Raw genomic sequence first — 20003 nt, 5'->3', positions numbered from 1 at the left:
GGAGGGGGGAATGGGGGGAGGAAGGAGAAAAGGGGTGGAGGGAGGGGAGGGGCACAAAGAAACGAGATAGAAGGTGACGGAAGACAATTTGACTTTGGGTGAGGGGTATACAGCATAATCAAATGTCAAAATAATCTGGAGATGTTTTCTCTCAATATATGTACCCTGATTTATCAATGTCACTGCATTAACTTTAATTTAAAAAATGATAAAAAAAAATATCGGAAAAAGGCAAGAGTGGGATTCAAGTCTTGCGGTTTGCACAGTACTGCGCATAGAGATCTGTGTCGGTTAGAAAACCTCTCCATTCTGCTCCATGTGAAACAGCAAAGGGCAGCAAGACCTCCATAGGTCTGAAGGCAGAATAGAATACCAAATATCAGGTTAAAATGTAGATTATAATATGTATTATATAAGCAAAATGTAATTATAATATGAAAGGACTTTTGATTTTTAACTTTTAGTTTCTAATCTCTGAAAGTATCTTACATACAGTGTTACTGTATATATATAAGCTTCACATACATATATATATATATAAGTTACTGTGTATATATAAGCTTCACAACCATTTGAGATCAGGGTAACAGAGTCAGAGTCAGAAAGGTCAGTTATGAATAAATGAATGAATGGGTAAAAAGATCACTAGTTTTCACATTTCTGTGACTATCATATTCTAACCAAGTGTATATCCACAGGCATTAACAATTCTAAACACTTCCATATAGTTCAAACTGGGTTTATATTCAGAAACTGATATTTAAAAAAATAGCTGTAAGTTAGCACAGCACACTTTGCACACTTATGGTGAGGCACATTCAAATTCGGTGCCAAAACGTAAAATATTCTGTTGGAATTCTGGCATGTAGTGGCCAAAAATAAATATTGGCACAAATATCTGTAGAAATAAAAATATACAAAATGTGACATAAATCTATCTCAAACTAGAAAAACAGTATTTGGTCTTGTACTTACAATTTGCTAAATGACACAAAGCTTGAGGTGGGAAAAATTTGTTTATGGTTAACACAATAAATCTAGACCTGGGACAACAGGGTTTCCAGAAAAGAAGACTAGCAAAGAACAGAACTTTCGATGGGAGTAGATCTAGCACAAAGTAACAGAATGCCATAATAGGTATGTAGTACACTGGGTGGAAAATACAGGAGTCAGCGATATTTGGAGCTCCAAACAACAAAGTACTTGATACTCTAAAATCTACTAGCATCTGGTATCACCCAGCTACAATATAGGGGGGCTTTGAGAAATTCCAGTCTTTAATTAAATCAAAAGTGAGAGTAATGAAGAGTCCAGAGGTAGATGAACTGGGTATGCTTCATCAAGACAAGTCCTAGTTATTATCCCATTGGGTAAAAAATGCAGGTAGTTGGTCTATGAGACAAGACAATATTCCAATAAAAGAAGGCTTAAGGTCTCTGTTGTGGGTGTTGATAGTCCTATTTTCTGCTGCTTTGCTTAATATATAGTGTTTCCTTTATCCCTCCTACCTCAATGCCCCACTCATATTTCAGGCTGGGACCTACTCCTAATTTAGAGCTCTCTTTCCCCCTTTTTCCAGCTTCTATTATGAATCTACCTTTGCCACCCAGCTTAGTGTATCTCAAGGTTCTCTTTACCATGCCACAGTCGCAGAGCTCCAGGGAAAAACAACCTGGTCTCATCTATCCAGGCAGAGAACAGAAGCTCCATATCCACGCATGCTGCAAATGGCTTTTCCAGTCTACCTGAATCATTACCAGCTAGAAGCAGCGGTCATTGGGACTTGGACACGAGCGCAAAGTATAGAATGGTGACAATTCCAGTACCATGCGGACTTTTCCTGGATGTGGACTTTTCCTGGACTCCTGCTCCCTGTGACAGCTCCTAACAGACTGAACTGTGGTTGGGTTGCATTTTTCAGGGATTTGGCATGGTGATGGGGCCAACTTGGACTTGGTGAACATGTTAAGGACATTACTCTTTTATGGATTCTTGCTGTATTGGCCAAGAGTTTGCTTAAAGGTTTTTAATCACTGTAAAAAAAATAGAAGACTGGATAAAGAAGATGGGGCACATATACACCATGGTATACTATTCAGCTAGAAGAAATGATGACATCAGATCACTTACAACAGAATGGTGGAATCTTGATAACATTATGCGGAGTGAAATAAGCGAATCAGAAAAAAAGCAAGAACTGCAGGATGCCATACATTGGTTGGACATAAAAGCGAGACTAAGAGACAAGGACAGGAGTGTGGTGGTTATGGGGGGGGGGGGAAGGAGGTAGAGGGAGAGGGGGAGGGGGAGGGGGAGGGGGAGGAGTACAAAGAAAACTGGATAGAGGGTTATGGAGGACGATCTCTCTTTGGGTGATGAGTATGCAACAAAACTAAATGACAAGATAACCTGGAAATGTTTTCTTTGAACATATGTACCCTGATTTATTGATGTCACCCCATAAAAATAAAAATTTATTTATAAAAAAGAAAAAAAGAAGAAGGCTTAAGGTCAGGGTGGAGCTTGATGCTGTTTCTGAATGTTGGATTAAATTCCTTTAGGTTCCTTCTCCTACACTGACGATATCCGCAGAAGTTAAGATGATGGTGAGCCAGAAGCTGAAGGTAACTGGCTGGAACTATGGAGAGAACATATACATGCTGGGGACCAGGAAAGGCCTAATGAGGGTTTGTCAAGATAGAACCGAATGTTGGAACCAATACCTTAACATGTAACTATTTTATCGCCACCAGACTTGTGTTACCACAGTTCCTCCCATCTTCCACCACCAACCCTGCAGTACGTATAGATTCCCTTCCTTTCTGAGGGAACTCAGTAAAAGGACGCATTGGTCTGCTCCGCAGATATTGAGCACATATTGTATCATGGAAGTCGGCAGTCTGAGGGGGAACTCCTTGAAAAATCAGTGTAAGTTTCAGCTGTCTCTCTGCACCGCAACACCGCTCAAAATTTCTCCTTAGGTAAATAGCATACATCATCAATGAAAACACACATGTCTCAAATAGGAAAAGTAGGCCTATAAATGACATGTGTCATTTTGGAGATCCAATCTATGAGCTATGTTCCCGTGGGCTCCTGGCATCTGGCATCACACACTTCGTACTCATTGACACTAAAAAAGCCCCACAAAAGTCTGACCTAGGTCCTCCTAACAGCTCACCATTAAGAAGAAGGACTAGATCTATAGATTTGCTCTCCAAACCAGCTACTCCATATAAGAGCAGGTGTGGGGAAGGGGCAAGTACAGGGTTTCAGTTGTAAGTACACAAAACAGGTTTTATTCTTACACTTCTATTCATTAATTGTTGTATTATTTTCCATACGAACAACTGGATACCTACTTTTGTACCACCGTGTGCAAGTCATTAGCACTTCAGCTCTCACTCAGAGTGACAAGAGTGGTACGTGAGGAAAGCACTAAGCAAGGGAAGAAGAACAGAGCCAATGCAGGCCACGGGGGCTGGCTGCACACATCTGTTCCCCTGCTCGGGTGCACAGTGTAACTCACCACAAAGGCTGCTTCACAGACCATTTTAAAGTTTCTCCACAAGATCTCTCGGGTCAAGTTAGTTCAGGATGCTTCTAAATAAAGTCATCAAGAAAACTACACACAATGTGTCTTACAAGGGCGGGACGTTCAAAAATAAGACTGGGAAGAAAAGATAAGGAGAAACCCAGAGCTCTGACAGAGAGCATAAAAATAATCCATATTCTAAAAACATAGCAATGAATCATGTAAATGAGGTGATATGACATGAAACAAAGTGAAAATCTTATTTAAGGTAATTCTCGCTAGTGAACAAATTCATGGCAGTTGCTGCAGTATATAGTGTTTTCCAACCTCTATTCCATAGACCAGTCTGCCAGAACTTTCTGCGGGTCCCTGAAACAGTGATCTACCCTAACTGTTGAATGATTAAATGCCAATGATTTCACTTTAATTTGCTTACGCTTAGGGTTATTTCTGCCTTCTTGGTTCCAAAATAATTTGTTATTCACCACTCCCCAAGCGTAAAAGGCTTGGAAACAACCTCTGATATGTTAATACAAAGTGAAACCAAATGGTGTCAATTTGTTTCTCACAGAGAGCAAAAATTCCACATAAATACCTTTTTTCCTGTCCACGTTCATGTTCCCCGTTCCCTATTCCTCATGATTGTCACTGTCTTTCTCTGACTTGCCCTTCCTTTCTGCCTGGCCAGGCAACAGCATGGCAGACAGGGAACCTTAGGAGCCCAAAGTTCTGCACTGGCTGTTTGCCAGGGGGCAGGAGACTACAGTAACTGCCACAGAGCATAGAGTTTAGGTAAAGAGGAGAAAAGGAAAATCTCACGAATGCGTCGCACGTGTGAAAGAGCAGGATGGCAGGATGTCTACATGGCCCAAGGAATGACAGGTAGCAAATCATGGCAGAGGAACTGTAACCAAAGGCTGCAGGAAGGAAGGTTTCTCATCAGCTGACTCCTAGCTCTTCGGTGTTTGCTCCTCATGGGCAGAGTCCATTCAGGGAAGCACTGGACACTGAAAAGAAGACTCCTGCTGCTGGAAGCTGACAGGAAGCAACATCCATGAGTGTAAGAATGCACGGTCAAAGCTGCTCTCAGAAACAATGCCAAAATGAAGAAGAAAATGGAGAGCAAGTCCAACCTACCCAGCCCAGCCTAAGAAAGGAAGCACTCGAGAACAAACTGAAACAGCCTTGGACCACATCATTCTCCCGAAAATGCACTCGACAAACTTCACTTGCTTTTTAACTACTTCACAAAAAGAACTCCTGAATCCCCTTCCTTTGCTCCTCAAAGGTTGCTGTCAAATCACTCAAGCTGGACTGATGTAATTTCAGGACAAATATAACTCTGCAACCTACCTGTCCCATTTCTTTCTTTCTACAGAAACTAACAATGTACTATATGTAATGAAAGATATGTATGTTAGATGCTATATCATAGAAAATATAAGTAACTACTAGTTAATTTTGTTAATGAATGTCATTAAGAAATAGTGAGGCAGCAAAGAAAAGAAAGAAAGAGTGAGACTATTTCCCTAACAAAAGAGCCCTGGGAACATGAGATGATCACACCCTCGCACCCCTCCATCCAATCCTGTTATCTTGTTGGCAATCCGACCAATCAATTGGCTCTCTCAGCCCTTTTAACTGCCTGCTTTGTGACATAATTCTCCATCAAACCTATCACCATCTGAGAGAACCTTGGAGTCTCCATGGATTTGTAAATACAGTTAGATCATCGCAACTTACCAGTGGCCAGTAACTAGTGACCAGTGACCTTCCTACTGGACACATGTGCTCTTTGGGTCTAGCCAGTCAGACGTCAAGTATTGTCTCCTCATCCGTTGAATCTATTGCTGATATATCCTCTTCTTTATCATGTCAGGTAATGAATAAAACTTAATAAAGATATTATTAGATAATTTTTGCCCCTATATTTAAGAGTGTAAACTAGATAATATAAAATAATAGTGGAAAGTAGTAATCTAGAAATTGGAAAAACTGATTTCAGTTTTGATTTTGACATTTACTGGCTATGTGACCATGGAGAAGTCAGTGACTCTCACAAAAGTTGTTTTTCCCCTCATCTATTAATCACTGGGTAAGATAGGCTGTTCTCGCTAATCCCTAACTTTTCTAACACAGCGTCTTAAAAGAGCACCTATGTAGAAAATGAAATCAACACTTCTTGACATGTTTTAAGAGAAGCAGAGAGAAAACTGGCATGGTGGAGAGAACTAGCACTATATATCCCAGATGTCTCATGTGTAATCCTCTCCCATGATTAATGTTTCAACGTCAGTGTTTTCAGTGTAGTGCTGTTCAAACTATAATATTCACCTAATTTTGAAGTTTTCTATCCAAACTAGGTGACAAGAGAAAACAGGGAGAGAAGATGGAGAGTAATGGGCTATATAGAGGCAAGTATTTAAATGTAAGAAACTTGAGGATTGTGTTCATCAGCACAGGGCAATGGGCACCAGGAGGGAGGGAAGCAGCAGAATGAAGGAGGGGAAGCTGAACGGATGAAGAAGAGAGCTTGGAGGAGCTCTCAGGAGCCAAAAAGGTGGTTGGAACAGAATGTTGAGGGGAACCAAAGATGTTCAATTGTAGCAGAAGAAGAGTGTAGGGTCTAATCTGCTCTTTGGACAGCACAACTAAGTTGATTTTAACAAATGCTTACATGAATAAACTAGACAAGAAAGGAAGGCCAGAATAGGGTATCACTAGGCAAAGCAGCTGAACCAAAAAACATAGACAGTTGTTTGTGTTTGTCTATTGCCTTTCTGAAAACTGGCACTTGGCACTTTGAAGCATAAACATTTAAAAGTATGTTTTAGAAATGATGTCTCCAATGAACAGGAAACTCACAAAGCTGGCTATCTAGGCGCTGGATGAAACAGAATTTCAGTGTTGCACATCGTTCTGATTTTTAAATGATGTCGATGCTCTGTCTGTTAAAAATAAGATTAAGATTTTTTTAACAGTGCGTGTCCTAACTTGAATCAGAAAGACTGATTCCTGTGTGTGATAAGTATGTTTTAAATCAAAGCTGCTGTTCATCGTCACAGGTATTTTCTTCCACACAAACACAACAGACCGATAAACCAACACCATGTCTTTAGATCTTAGCTACCTAAGAAAACAAACAAAGGTCAATTCCCACACCTCTCATTTCACATTTATCTAAACCAAATTTACGGTGTCCCCTGTGGATCCTCACATTTATTTTTTAATTTGGATTCCGGTGGTAATGTTTTCTAAGGTTTTGGGTATGACACTTTCCTGGATCTTAAAGATAATGGTAATTTATGTTTTAAGAACACCATAAAAACCTCCATGCCATGCTCAGCTGATTAAAGCATAGTTTCGAAGCGCAGAGGTTGCTTGTGTGATCCTTGGTGTGGGCACACACAGGATCAGATTAATGATCTTATCTCTCACTGTTTTTCTCCTTTCCTTTCCCTCTAAAATCAATAAAATAAACATTAGCCCCATCTGGGGCTAAAGCTCGAATCAATCGAGATCGTTTTAGCGCCTGAGGCTGATGCTCTAACAAACGAGCCATCCTCAGTTCCCAGGCCAACGTTGGAATCAATGGAGCCACTGGCTGTAGGAGGGGAAGAGAGAGAGAAGGGGCTGAGGAAGGAGGAAGAAAAGCAGATGGCCACTTGTCCCATGTGCCATGACTGGGAATCTAACCCAGGACATCCATATGCTGGACTGACACTCCAGTCACTGAGCCAGCCAGCCAGGGCAAGATATCTATAATATATAGATTTCTAATAGACTTAAGATCTGTTCTTTGCTCAATAATATAAAGAAATATATGAATGAGCACCTTCATGGAATTCCTTTACACTTCATTTGCTTCTTGCTTTATACCAGTGTTTCTTTCATTTTTTTTCCATGTTTAAATTTTATTTTGAAAATTAACTTCAACACAGTAACATTGATCAATAAGAGTAAATAGGCTACAGGTAAACATTTCTATAGCATTTGAACTGTTGATTATGTTGTATACCCATCATCCAAATCAAATCATTTTCCATCACCTTATTTTTGTCCCTCTTTACACCCTTCCTCCACCGCCCTCCTCGTTCCCCTAACCCATGTTACCTCCCCTGGTAACCACTTCACTTTGATCTATGTATGTTCATGAGTCCCAGTTTTATATCCCACCTTTGTGTGAAATCATACAGTTCTCAGCTTCTTCTGATGTACTTATTTCACTCAGTATAATGTTCTCAAGGTCCATCCATATTGTCATAAATGTCACTATGTCATCATTTCTTATGGCTCAGTAGTATTCCATTGTATATATGTAGCACATCATCTTTATGCGGATCTCTATCAAGGGACACTTTGGCTGTTTCCATGTCTTGGCCACTGTGAATAATGCTGTGATGAACATCGGGGGGGGGGTGTATATGTCTTTACAAAACAATGTTTTTTTAGTTTGGGGGACAGATACCCAAGACAGGGATTGCTGAGTCATATGGTAATTCTATGCCTAATTATTTGAGGAACCACCATACTTTCTTCCATAACGGTTGTACTAATTTGCATTCCCACCAGCAGTGAATGAGGGTTCCTTTCCTTCTACAATTTCTCTGACATTTGCTATTACCTGTCTTGTTAATAATGGCCAATCCAACAGGTGGTATCTCATTGTAGTTTGGATTTGCATTTCTCGAATAGCTGGTGAAGGTGAGTATCGTTTCATATATCTACTGACCAATTGTATGGCCACTTGGAAGAGCTGTCCATTCAGGTCCTCTCCCCTTTTTTTAATTGCATTGTGTGCTTGTTTGTTTCAGAGCTTTGTGACTTCTTTATATATTTAGGATATTCACCCCGTATAAGAGTCGTTGTTTGTAACTATACCAGTTTTTTAAGAAAATATTTGTCTACACGCACTGGAACTACCTACACATCTACATTTATTACATTTTGCTGCTCGTTATTCAGTTTTTACCGATATATATCTTTTTCTGTCTGTACGTACTAGTTAGGAATTCTTTCAAAATCACCTGCCACTGTGGGCAGCTTTTTGGTTAATAGTAGTTACTAAAATAGGAGAGGTATGTCCACTTATGTAATATTGCAAGTATAATACAATTTCACTTATTGTAAATGTATTATGATTAGATGCTTGCTTTATGATTGAGTTTTCATTCATACTTTTACGTTTCTGTTTAGTTCTGTGATACGTTTTTCATGACTTTTCTCTTTGTGTTTCCAGAACTTATAATTTTACCCATATAAATCGTATGTAATACATCACTATTGATATGAATCCTTATGTAGCTACTTTTATAACTACTTCACACATAAGTACCAAAAGCTAACTAGTTTAAATAACATTTTTCTTTCAAAAGCACTTCTTGAGAAACTAAATCTCAGATAGACATTATGAGGTAGGATCAGAAACCAGGTCTGAAAAGAGTAAGAATGACCCACGACCAACTGGACTAAGCTACACCTGAATTTTAGTGAGTGGCATGTGGTCTCTGCAGGCAAAATGAGACACTGAAGATTACAAGGGCACTACCTACACTGTTTTCTAGGCACAAGAAAAGCACCTGTATTCTAAGTTCTATTGTTCCAAGCTTTTCACAGTATAGCGCTCAGAGCAGAGTCTTGAAAAGGAAGTTGGGATCCTTCTGTTATGTAACCTGCTGATAATACTAACATAATTCAGAGCATGAGGAAGCCCATATGATATCTCTGAGACTCCGTTTCCTCACTCACATATGAGACTGTGAGAACAGACGCTCTCCAAAGACTCCTGGTTCTCAATGCTTCGCCTCTAGGAAAGAGCAGACACATGAATCCCTAGTGCAGGCTCAGTAGAGAGACAGATAGGGCAGCAAGTGACTGCATCTACCCTAGAGAACAGTGTAGGAACCACACCACTTGGGTCTTCTGCACATTTCTGCCCACGTTGGGAGACAGAAGTGAATACAGAAGAGCAGCAAACAGCTCTGGCACTCACTCCCATCACAAACTGTTTCATTTTTGGTATCTCAGTGAGGACTGCCATTGGAGGCTTTGTGATAGCAACAATCTTAAGGTAATGCCATACTTCAAACATAGTGAGAATTTATCAATCTCACTGATTTTTTTTTCCATCACACTCTTCTTCCCTACAGAAACTTTCCAAAATCCACCTTTACTTGGAATCTCCAATTCTCTGCAGATCTCTCTTCCTGTAGTGAGCAATGCAGCCTCCCTAACAGGAAGTGTCTCCAATTTCTCTGGGGCCTCTGCTCCAGCCGGCAGTTCAGCATGGCTACTGCTAACAGCCTCCGGCCCCTCTTTCCAGCCACTCATGGGAAGTGCCCACCTTTACCAGCATTCTAGCACAACTATGCTGTCTGGAGTTGCTGGCCAGAGGCAGGTCTCCACTTCAGCTGCTTCCTATGCTGGTACTTTTGAGTGGGCTCTCCCAGGAGGCACTGAGATGAAGTCATCATCACTCAGATACTTCACTGTTTCTGTCACTGAGCAGGCCACAGCTGTGTCCTCCACGGCCATGGCATCCCAGTGTCTTAAAACTCTAGATGCCAATAACATGGTTCCCCTGTATCCACCACTTTATCCCAGCTTCATCCAGGGGGCACCGCCTCAGATACCAAATCAGGGACACAGCCTGTCAGTCCCCTACCAGGAAGGAAGTCATGTGTATTACTATAATCAAGGCACAGTGGGGTCCCTACTCTCTGGAGAACCGGGCACCTACCTGTAATCCCATGGCTCCGTGTTTTACACACAGAGCAGGGCCTCTGCCCCTCAACCACATGTGCTCATGGTACTAAAGGAGGCTCAGCCCATAAATGTGATACCATCAGCCTCTACCTCTGCAATCTGCTACTCTGCGTCTGCTCAACCCATCATAGACACAAGTTTGCAAGGTGAGTACAACCAACAAGATGGACGAAGTCAGCATTCAAAACCAGGATCATTCTGAGCTGGCAACTTGTGAGTACACATATAGGTAGAATTTCTGTCCTGTGCCTTTAATAACTATTACCGTCAGTCAGTGCCCTTAAACCTAAGAGGCTTTGTTAGCTGAGGACAGCTGATAGAGGTGGGAAGGGGGGACACTGTAATGGCCACGTATGCTCTATGTATGAGAACCCCAAGAGCATACCAAGAGATGGCACACTTTTCATGGCCCTCCTGTATTAGACCCCTGTACTGTACACTGTAATGAACTTCCTTCCCTGATTTATTGCTTTTGTCCCATTGGAAGGCACTTCAGATGTCTTATTTTGATAGTAGCAGCTTAAATTTTTCTTTTCTTTTTTTAAAATTTTATTGTATTGATTTTAAGGAGAGAGGAAAGAAAAGGGGGAGAGAGAGACCGACAAACAGAAACATCAATCTGTTTCTGTAGGTGCCCTGGCTGGAAATCGAACCGGTAACCTTAGCAGGTTGAGACGATGCTCTAACCAAATGAGCTTTCGGGCCAGGGCAAAAGTTTTCTTACTTTTATGCCAGGAGTCTACCCTTTGTGTTCCAAGATCTTGTCCATAGCAAGCATGCTAACAGTCTGTCCTTGCTTATAGATTTCATTAGGATTAGCTCCCTTCCCTCTCCTACTCTGTGGTGTGAAGTGTTCTTGTTCACTCAGGAGAGTGAGAGAATGAAAAGGGTGCCCTACGAGGAAGCTAGGCCTGCAAAACATTTTAAATATCACCTTTACTTTTACTTTTTCTTTCTTTTTAATTACAAAAACTCTGTGAATTATAAAGAATATCAAAAAACAAGGAGATCTAAAGGTGACCAGTAAGAACTAGAACACTTGCCTCCTATCTCTTAGTGTAGGGCGCTCTCTGATCCCTAACAGGGACTAGTAGAAATGTTCTTCCCGTTGTTGGAAGGGTACGAGTGCTGCACTGGTGATAGAGGGAGCATCGCACTTACCAACACTGACTGACTTCTCCTTGATTCCTTCGTAGTGATGGAGACATCCCCGGGGATGGAGTCTTCCCTGGGACTGCAACCTCCTGTCCAAACTTTTTGTCTACCACCAACTCCAGAACTGCCCACGTCCTGCAGAAATAAAAATATACAGACACCTGAGAATAACCCACCATCCGAGCCAGGGGACATTTCAAAGGTTACTCCAGTCTATAGTCCTAGTGATTTTCTGGCAATGCCTCCAGCTCCATGCCAAGAACAAAAAAAGAAGAAGAATTCTGATGATATTAAATCCAAGCCAACAGAAAACCAAGATCCTCCACTGCTCCCTTTAGAAATCCCAGCTATCCACCAGCTCCTGGCCTGCGTTGATCCCCTTGGCCAAGAGGAGCACCTGGGCTGTGAAAGCACTGGGCTGGAAAACAATAGCTTGAGTCTCGTGGACCAACAGACAGTTGAACAGGGGACTGAGCTTAATCATGGTTTGGCAGACAGCGCTGCAATGGTGGAGGATATTTACCTTCCACAGCTGTTAAGTTCCTTGGGGGATGATCAATCTGAATTCCCCATAGTGGGCAAAACCGTAGATACCAGAGACATCCAGTTCAATGAACTGCAGAGAAGGTCAAGTGTCACACAGACTCGCTTTGTTCAAGCCAGGAGGAACAAACGTACAGCCTCTGAGCCTAACAGTGATGCTCCCAAGGCCAAACTCCAGCCTGAGATACCTGGCTGCGTGTTTGTGGGAGAAGTGGGGATGTGCAAGGCTGCAGCCAGTGATGCAGCTCCTGAAAACATGGCCAAGGATTCCAACAGGAAACCCCAGAAACGGGCATCCAGCAGGCACAGCAAATGTAATGGCCAGGAGCAGGAAAAGGCAAAAAGAACCAAGGAAAAGAACTCGAAAAAAAGCTGAAGACTGCAATCAAGCACGGAAAAAGGTCAAGGCACAAGAGAAGCCAACCATTCCCAAGATGAAGCGGAGGAGAAATCAACCTGAGATGATCCAAGAGACCTTCAGAAAGCCTCGAAGCTCCCTAGCTATGCACATGCTGGAGTCTGTGCAGGTGTTTCATGCTCTGGGGAAGAAGCTTGATAAGAAAACACAACTCTCTTCCTACAGGGCCTTGGGAAACTCAAGCAACCCCAAAGGCCACCAGCCAGCCGCAACTATCAAACGATGCCCAGATACCTGCCAGACCTGCTGTGCCAATTTCTACCTACCTAGCCCAACCAGATTTAGCCAATACTGCCTGCCATGGTTCTAATTCAGCTCAGCCCACTGCAGTTGGTTCATCCCAGCTGACTCCTGCATCTTTGGCAGCTCCTGCCAGAACGGCTGGGCCAACTTTGACCGACTTTGCCCAGCCAGGCCGGACCAACCCTACCAGATCTAGTGTCCCTCAGTCTGCCTCTTCTAGGCCTGCACCCTACAGAATATCATCTAGTACATCGTTCCAGAGGGACCCTGTTCACACTTCTGTGACCAAGCCCCAGACCCCACTCAAGCCTCAGAATCAGTATCTACTCAAAGACTTTGCTCTACAACAAATTGCATGGAAGAAACCTGATATTCATGGGCCAGTCATGTCAATGCCCATCGCAGACTGGCAGAGGCCAGAGCGGGAGGCCAGGAAGAGGAAGGCTCAACTTGAGCATGAGAATGTTGCCCATAACTGCGCCTTGGGGAAATATCTCATTGCCAGGGAAGAGTAAATGGAAATTTCTCTCTCCTATGGGTATGCAAGATAAGACACGCTAGAACTGTTGGTGCCACTTTGGATACCAGCTCTTTTTTTCATAGATAGTTCTAAATTTCTCTTTTTTGATGTATTTTAAAACTTAATAATGTTAAATAAAGTAATAGCTGTGACATCTTAGGACATGGGTCCTCAAACTTTTTACACAGGGGGCCAGTTCACTGTCCCTCAGACCATTGGAGGGCCGGACTATAAAAAAAACTATGAACAAATCCCTATGCACACTGCACATATCTTATTTTAAAGTAAAAAAAAACAAAACAGGAACAAATACAATATTTAAAATAAAGAATAAGTAAATTTAAGCCCTGGCCGGTTGGCTCAGCGGTAGAGCGTCGGCCTAGCGTGCGGAGGACCCAGGTTCGATTCCCGGCCAGGGCACATAGGAGAAGCGCCTATTTGCTTCTCCACCCCCTCCCCGCCGCGCTTTCCTCTCTGTCCTCTCTCTCCCCTCCTGCAGGAGCCATCGGCTCCATTGGAGCAAAGATGGCCCCGGGCGCTGGGCATGGCTCTGTGGCCTCTGCCTCAGGCGCTATGAGGTGGCTACTCTGGTCGCAATATGGCGACGCCCCAGGATGGGCATGAGCATCCGCCCCATGGTGGGCTGAGCATCGCCCCTGGTGGGCGTGCCGGGTGGATCCCGGTTGGGCGCATGCGGGAGTCTGTCTGACTGTCTCTCCCTGTTTCCAGCTTCAGAAAAATGAAAAAAAAAAAAAAAAAAAAAAGAGTAAGTAAATTTAAATCAACAAACTGACCAGTATTTCAATGGGAACTATGCTCCTCTCACTGACCACCAATGAAAGAGGTGCTCCTTCTGGAAGTGCGGCAGGGTCCGGATAAATGGCCTCCGGGGGCCGCATGCGGCTAGCAGGCCGTAGTTTCGGGACCCCTGTCTTAGGACAAGCGGTGCAACCCACCAGACATGAAAACTGAGGACATCCAGTACATGGCTGGAGGAAGAAAAGATAAACAACCATTAGAAATGTAGCAATATTTTCCACAGAACTCTATGTACCCAACATCCAGGAAGCTCTACCCTGGAGACTTAGCCAAGAATAAGGTCAGCTAATCATACCTCTCCCGCCCTTGTAAATGCTGCTTGCTTGCTTGCTCAGCCTAGATAGCCACTCTATAAAAAGGAGCCATTTTAGAAGCTCAGGGCTGCAGTGTTCCCTTGCGTGGGTTGCCTGCAGTCCCTGCGCAGGTTTGCAATAAAACTTATATAATTCACTTTGGGTTTGCTGTGGTCTGTCTCCTGGGATGTAACAATAGCATTAGTAGACGAGTAATGAAAGAGCTTCTTGAGTTTTGAAATGCTGTTACTTGTAATTTTTCTTTGGTGGGAGTGGGAATAAAAGGCTCCCTGAGAATAAAGAATTGCAAGTTGGAAGGTTGAATAATGCACAGGGGGTAAGAACAGAGGAAAAAGTAAGAATATCCATGGCCAAAGTCCAAAAGAGAGATAAGTTACCAGTTTATGGAGAAGCAAGCGAGGGGGGGCAATGTGTCAGATGAAGCAGGGGATGAGGTTAGGGGTAAAAGGATAAATGCTGGACAGAGTTGAAGATGGGATAGGAAGAGTCCAAGGCAACCAGGAGAAGGGTAAAAAGTGTCTCGTGAAGACGGGCCTTATGATTCATTAGCTCCAGACAATTATCTCAGAAAACAGAGTTAGGACACATTTCCAAAAGGTAACCACATTTGGGTTACCTTATCCATGTGATTGTCATTGGGGAAGGTGAGTACAAATCAGGGGAATCTACCTACAGTAACCTGGGGGCCAGTGACCAAGGTCGGGGACTTAGGCAGGAAACAGCTGCAGCAGTAGGAGGCCCACCCAAACAGGGTTGGGATAACAATCACCATTTACTCAACAACTATGCAGCAGGCCCTCTAGTGCACTCCTTCAGCTACTATTCACAACACACATGGCCAGCATCACTGCGTCTCTTTACTCATGCGGGTCAGCAATGGGCTTAGGTCACATTGCATGTGGTTGAAGAAAGCCTCAATTTGAGGCCAGTCTCCAATGTCCTTAGTATTTACTAGTGCTTGTAGGTGGCCAATCTGACTTTCAGAGCACAGCATCGAGAGGTTGTTGGTGCATGAGATCAACGTTTGGGACAGTGGTTCTCAATCTTTCTAATGCTGTGACCCCGCAATACAGTTCCTCATGTTGCAGTGACTCCAAACCAAAAAATAATTTTGGTGGCTACTTCATAACTGTAATTTTGCTACAGTTATGATTTGGAATATAAATACTTGATATGTATTATATATTTTCTGATGGCTTTAGGAAACCCCGCCGGGGTCGCAACCCACAGGTTGAGAACCGCTGGCTTAGGAGATGTCTAGATATTAACTTGAGAGGCAGACAGGGCCACTACCCTGACCCGGGCTGTATGTGCCACCTTGTCTAAATTCCCCCATCAACTGAAGCCCACATAAATATCTGCTAGAAACATCCACTTCCACCTCGGAAAAGCAATAGGCATAAATGTACACTGGGTCTCCACTTGTTCTGCAGGTGTCAGATCTGATACCCTCCTTGGGAGGCCTCTGCCAGGCAGCAGGAGGAAGTAAGTGTGGGCAATAGTGGGGGTGGGGCATGAAAGGGAATGGAATAGGAAAGGGTATAGTTGAAAATCATCACCATATGAATCTGGGTAATTTGCATTTAAAAATATTTTTAATTGATATATAATTTACATAATATAAAATTCATTTATAACTGTCCCTTCAGTGACACTTAGCACAGTCACAAGCTTGTGCAACCATCACCATTATCTAACCCAGTGTTAGTCTATCTGGTCCCTACCGCCCACTATTGGGCATTTCAGCTTTCATGATGTGTGGTAACAGAGTAACCAAAGTATAAATAAAAAGATAGATTTAACTATAATAAGTTGTTTTATAAAAATTTATTTTGCCAAACTTAGCAAAAATTCGACATAAAGTACTTGGTAAATAATTATTATTATATGCTTTAACTTCCTGTAACTCTGCTTTATAAATTTTATAAAGTCAAGTTACTTCCTTACTTTATAAATCGTCATTACTGTGGAACCAGTGGGTGGTTAGAAAATTTTACTACTAACAGAGATACAAAAGTGCGTGGTAGGTATAAAAACATTGACTATTCCTGATCTAACCCATGTTTCCATCAGGCCAGAAAGAAGCCCCTTAACCATTAGCTGTCACTATGCTTCCTTCTCCTTCCAGCCTCTGGAGACAACTTATCCGCTGTCTAGATGGATGTCTTTTCTGGAGATTTCATATTTATATATATGAAGGAATACAATGTGTGACCATTTTGTCTGGCTTCTTTCAATTACCATGTAGAAAAGTTACCCATGTTTTAGCACGTGTCAGTACTGTACTTTCAATTACTGTATACTATTCTGTTGAATGGATCTACCACTTTATCCATTCATCAGTTGACATTTAGTTGTTTCTACCAGTAATTTACATTTATCAACAGTTTATTCTGTGCCACGCAGCACCAGGCTAACATACTCATCCCATTTCACAGATAAGGAGATAGGCTTGAAGAGTGTCAAGGGTTTGCCCAAAATTAAGAGTTAGCTATTGGGGGAGCTGCGGTCTGAACTCAGTTAGTTGAACTTCAAAGGTAATAGATTCACATGATAGAATTTTACAAAGCTGTCAGAGGGTATTCAGTAAAAATTAACCCTTTACCTGAAGTTCCCAACCACTAATTTCCCTCCTCCCTTAGAGTTACTTCATTTGACATGCTGTGGGTCCTGCAGAAAATTACTTATAATCCAACATATGTGTACCACAATTTATTGATGAATATGTTTCACTAGTATTTTTTATTTTTTTTTAAATTAAGTGAGAGCAGGAGAGGCAGAGAGAGACTCCAGCATGCACTCTTACCAGGACTCACCCTGTAACCCTGTCTGTTGCCAATGCTTTGACCACCAAGGGCATTGTTCCATTGCTTAGCAACCAAGCTATTTTTAGTGCCTAAGGCTGAAGCCACGGTGCCACCTTGAGGACAGGGTTGGCAAATCCCTCTAACCAATCAAGCCATGGCTGCAGGAGGGAGAAAAAAAGGGGAGAGAGAGAGTAGGGGGGTGGGTGAATAATCAGATGATAGCTTCTCCATTAAACCCATGACATTCATATGCTGGGCAGATGCTCTACTACTGATCCAACCAGACAGGGTCTGTTCCACTAATTTGAAATGTTACTTTTATGGTATATGAAGCCCATATATGTATTAGTATTACTTTTTTCAAAAATAACCTGGATTCTTTGCCTACCTTTTATATTTGCCATTTTTCTAGATCCTTTTAAAATTTCTTTTGATTTCTAAATTTGTTATTGCTTGACTAGGCAGTGGCGCAGTAAATGGAATGTTAGCCTGGAATGCTGAGGACCCAGGCTCAAAACCCCAAGGTCACCGGATTGAGTGCGGACTCATCCGACTAAAGCATGGGGTCACTTGCTTGAGCTTAGGATCATAGATATAATCCTATGGTCGCTGGCTTGAGCCTAAAGGTCACTGGGTGAAGCCCAATGTCGAAGTCGCTGGCTCAGCTCGGCCCTTTCTCTGCCCCCAGCGCCCCCCCCCATCAAGGCACATATGAGAAAGCAATCAATGAACAACTAAGGTGCAGCAACTATGAGTTGATGCTTCTCATTTCTCTCCCTTCCTATCTGTTTGTACCTGTCTTTCCTACCCTTCAACTCTCTCGCTAAAAAAATTTAAAAATAAAAAATTCTTTTCTTAAGGTATTACCCATTTTGTTCATTCTTTCCTGTACATTTAATTTATTTCTGATTTTTTCTTTTGTCATTAATTCTGTCCTGTGTTCTATCATATCACCTATTTCTGATTTATGTTGTTCTTTCATTATTTTTTATTACAGTAAAACTCAATTTACAATTTTAACTACTTTTCAGTATACAATTCAATCATATTAACAACATCATGTTATTATTATGCAACCATTACTACCACTTAAATTTAAAATAATTAAGTCAAAAGACTTCGCAGGATTTCAGAAAGATGGAGGGAGCAGAACAGTTTTTTAATCTCCCCAACCCATCATGGAAAGAGATCAACACAAACCAAACAACCATAGTAACACTTCTCAGCATTTATTAAATATTTGTAGAACATTTCTCTTTATTCCAAACAGAAATTCTGTCCCCTTTAGGTAATAACTGCCCGTTCCCTCCATCGCCATGGTCTTTCATTTTTTTCCACTGTTTTCCCTCATGGCTTTTAGCTCATTTTTAAACAGATGATTCCAGTTATCATCTGTTTTGTGAGCCGGTCTTTTCTGATTTCTCATTGAAGGAGTGAGTCATCCACCTAGCATCTGGTGGCAAAAAGCAGGGGAAATTTGGCTCACCTGGGAGAGAAGGGAGTCTGCAAGAAACAGATGTGCCTTCCCAGGGTCGAGCACTCTTATAGTTACAGTACCAGCAGGCAATTGCATTGCCCAGTCATCCAACGACTTCTAGCAGGACTCCACCATGCTTGGGTCCTGCAGAAGGGTCTGCGGGCTGAACCAGCAGGCTCCATTGGGGAGCTCTTTTTCTGAAGAAATTCTTGGCAGAGACTCAGACAGTGATTGGTCTGTGAAGCTTGGAAATGGGACCAATCTTTCCCACCTCAAGTGCACAGAAGGCGCCACCAGCCCTACCTGTTGAGTCACTTGGCCCGCCCTTCCAGTCCCTGTGGCTTCACTGTGCTGAGTTCAGTCTGTCAGGAGAAGCAGACGCTGCACAGAGCTGGGAATTTCAGAGCCCATTTCCAGGAAAGGTTTGTCCTGAATAAGATGGGCAAAAGCTGAAATGTGTGGCTACATCATAAGGGACCACTACTATCTCTCCTGCAAGCTCAGGCCTCACTATTCTCCCAATGGGAGACTTATTTGGCCTATCTCTCTCACAGCTAGTGGCCCTGCCTTGCTGAGCTAAGTCCCACGAAGATATTAGAAAGCTGCTCAGAACAGGACCTTTCTTGAAGGCAGAAAGATTTTGCTTGGGAAGAGAAAGAAGTGCCCAACACCCCCTTACAGACCTGCTGGTTCTGCCACAAATGGTAGACTAAATATGCCTTCCAACATCTCATCTCTGCAGGGATCAGTATTACACAGAGTTGAGACATTCTCAGTGTGTATCTCTCAGAAGCTATTGTCTGAGACCAGGACAAAGTGCTTAGCCCTTTCCTGTGGGGTCCTTTAGTACCACCCTCAATAGGAGACTCTTTTGATATCTTCTCCCTAGTCCCAGGTGGTATCACTCTTTTGAACTTGCTCCTGCAGAGGGGATGGCGAGTGGCACCCAGTTTTTCTTCAGAACGTTCTGGAGGAAGACCAGGAAACCCTGAGGGGTGGCAGTGTAGCTGTCAGGTATCAGGTAGAGGTGGACCTCAAATACCCTTGGAACTTTCATAAATCTGTTCCCAGATCTATGCTGGAGGAAGTCGACCCTCCTAAACACACCCAGGCTCAGCAGATGCCACAAATAGTGAATAGCATGATAATTCCTGACAGGTAGCTCAAAGCCAGTTACACCAAACACCTGACACAGATCTGTCCCTGAACCCTACATAAGCACACCCAAAAACCAACACAATCAGTGTTGGGCTACAGGAAATACCAGACCTTGACCCAACTGGCCATACAAGTGGCACACCCAAAGAAAGAGACTGGCAAGCACCATTCCCTCCTGGGAACAACGCTGCCTCGGGGGGCAGTCCCTGCACAGGGACCCAACACAGTGATTGAGGTTTATCCTTATTA

General features: G+C 42.7%; 1 pseudogene; it reads left to right on the top strand.

Annotated features, from left to right (window-relative positions):
- Positions 1-4356: 4356 nt before the first annotated feature.
- On the top strand, positions 4357-19758 carry LOC136398479 (uncharacterized protein C2orf78-like; annotated as a pseudogene).
- Positions 19759-20003: the final 245 nt, after the last annotated feature.

Source organism: Saccopteryx leptura, chromosome 3 (genome assembly GCF_036850995.1).
Source record: "Saccopteryx leptura isolate mSacLep1 chromosome 3, mSacLep1_pri_phased_curated, whole genome shotgun sequence".
Taxonomy (NCBI): domain Eukaryota; kingdom Metazoa; phylum Chordata; class Mammalia; order Chiroptera; family Emballonuridae; genus Saccopteryx; species Saccopteryx leptura.
This window is presented reverse-complemented; position numbering and strand designations above follow the sequence as displayed.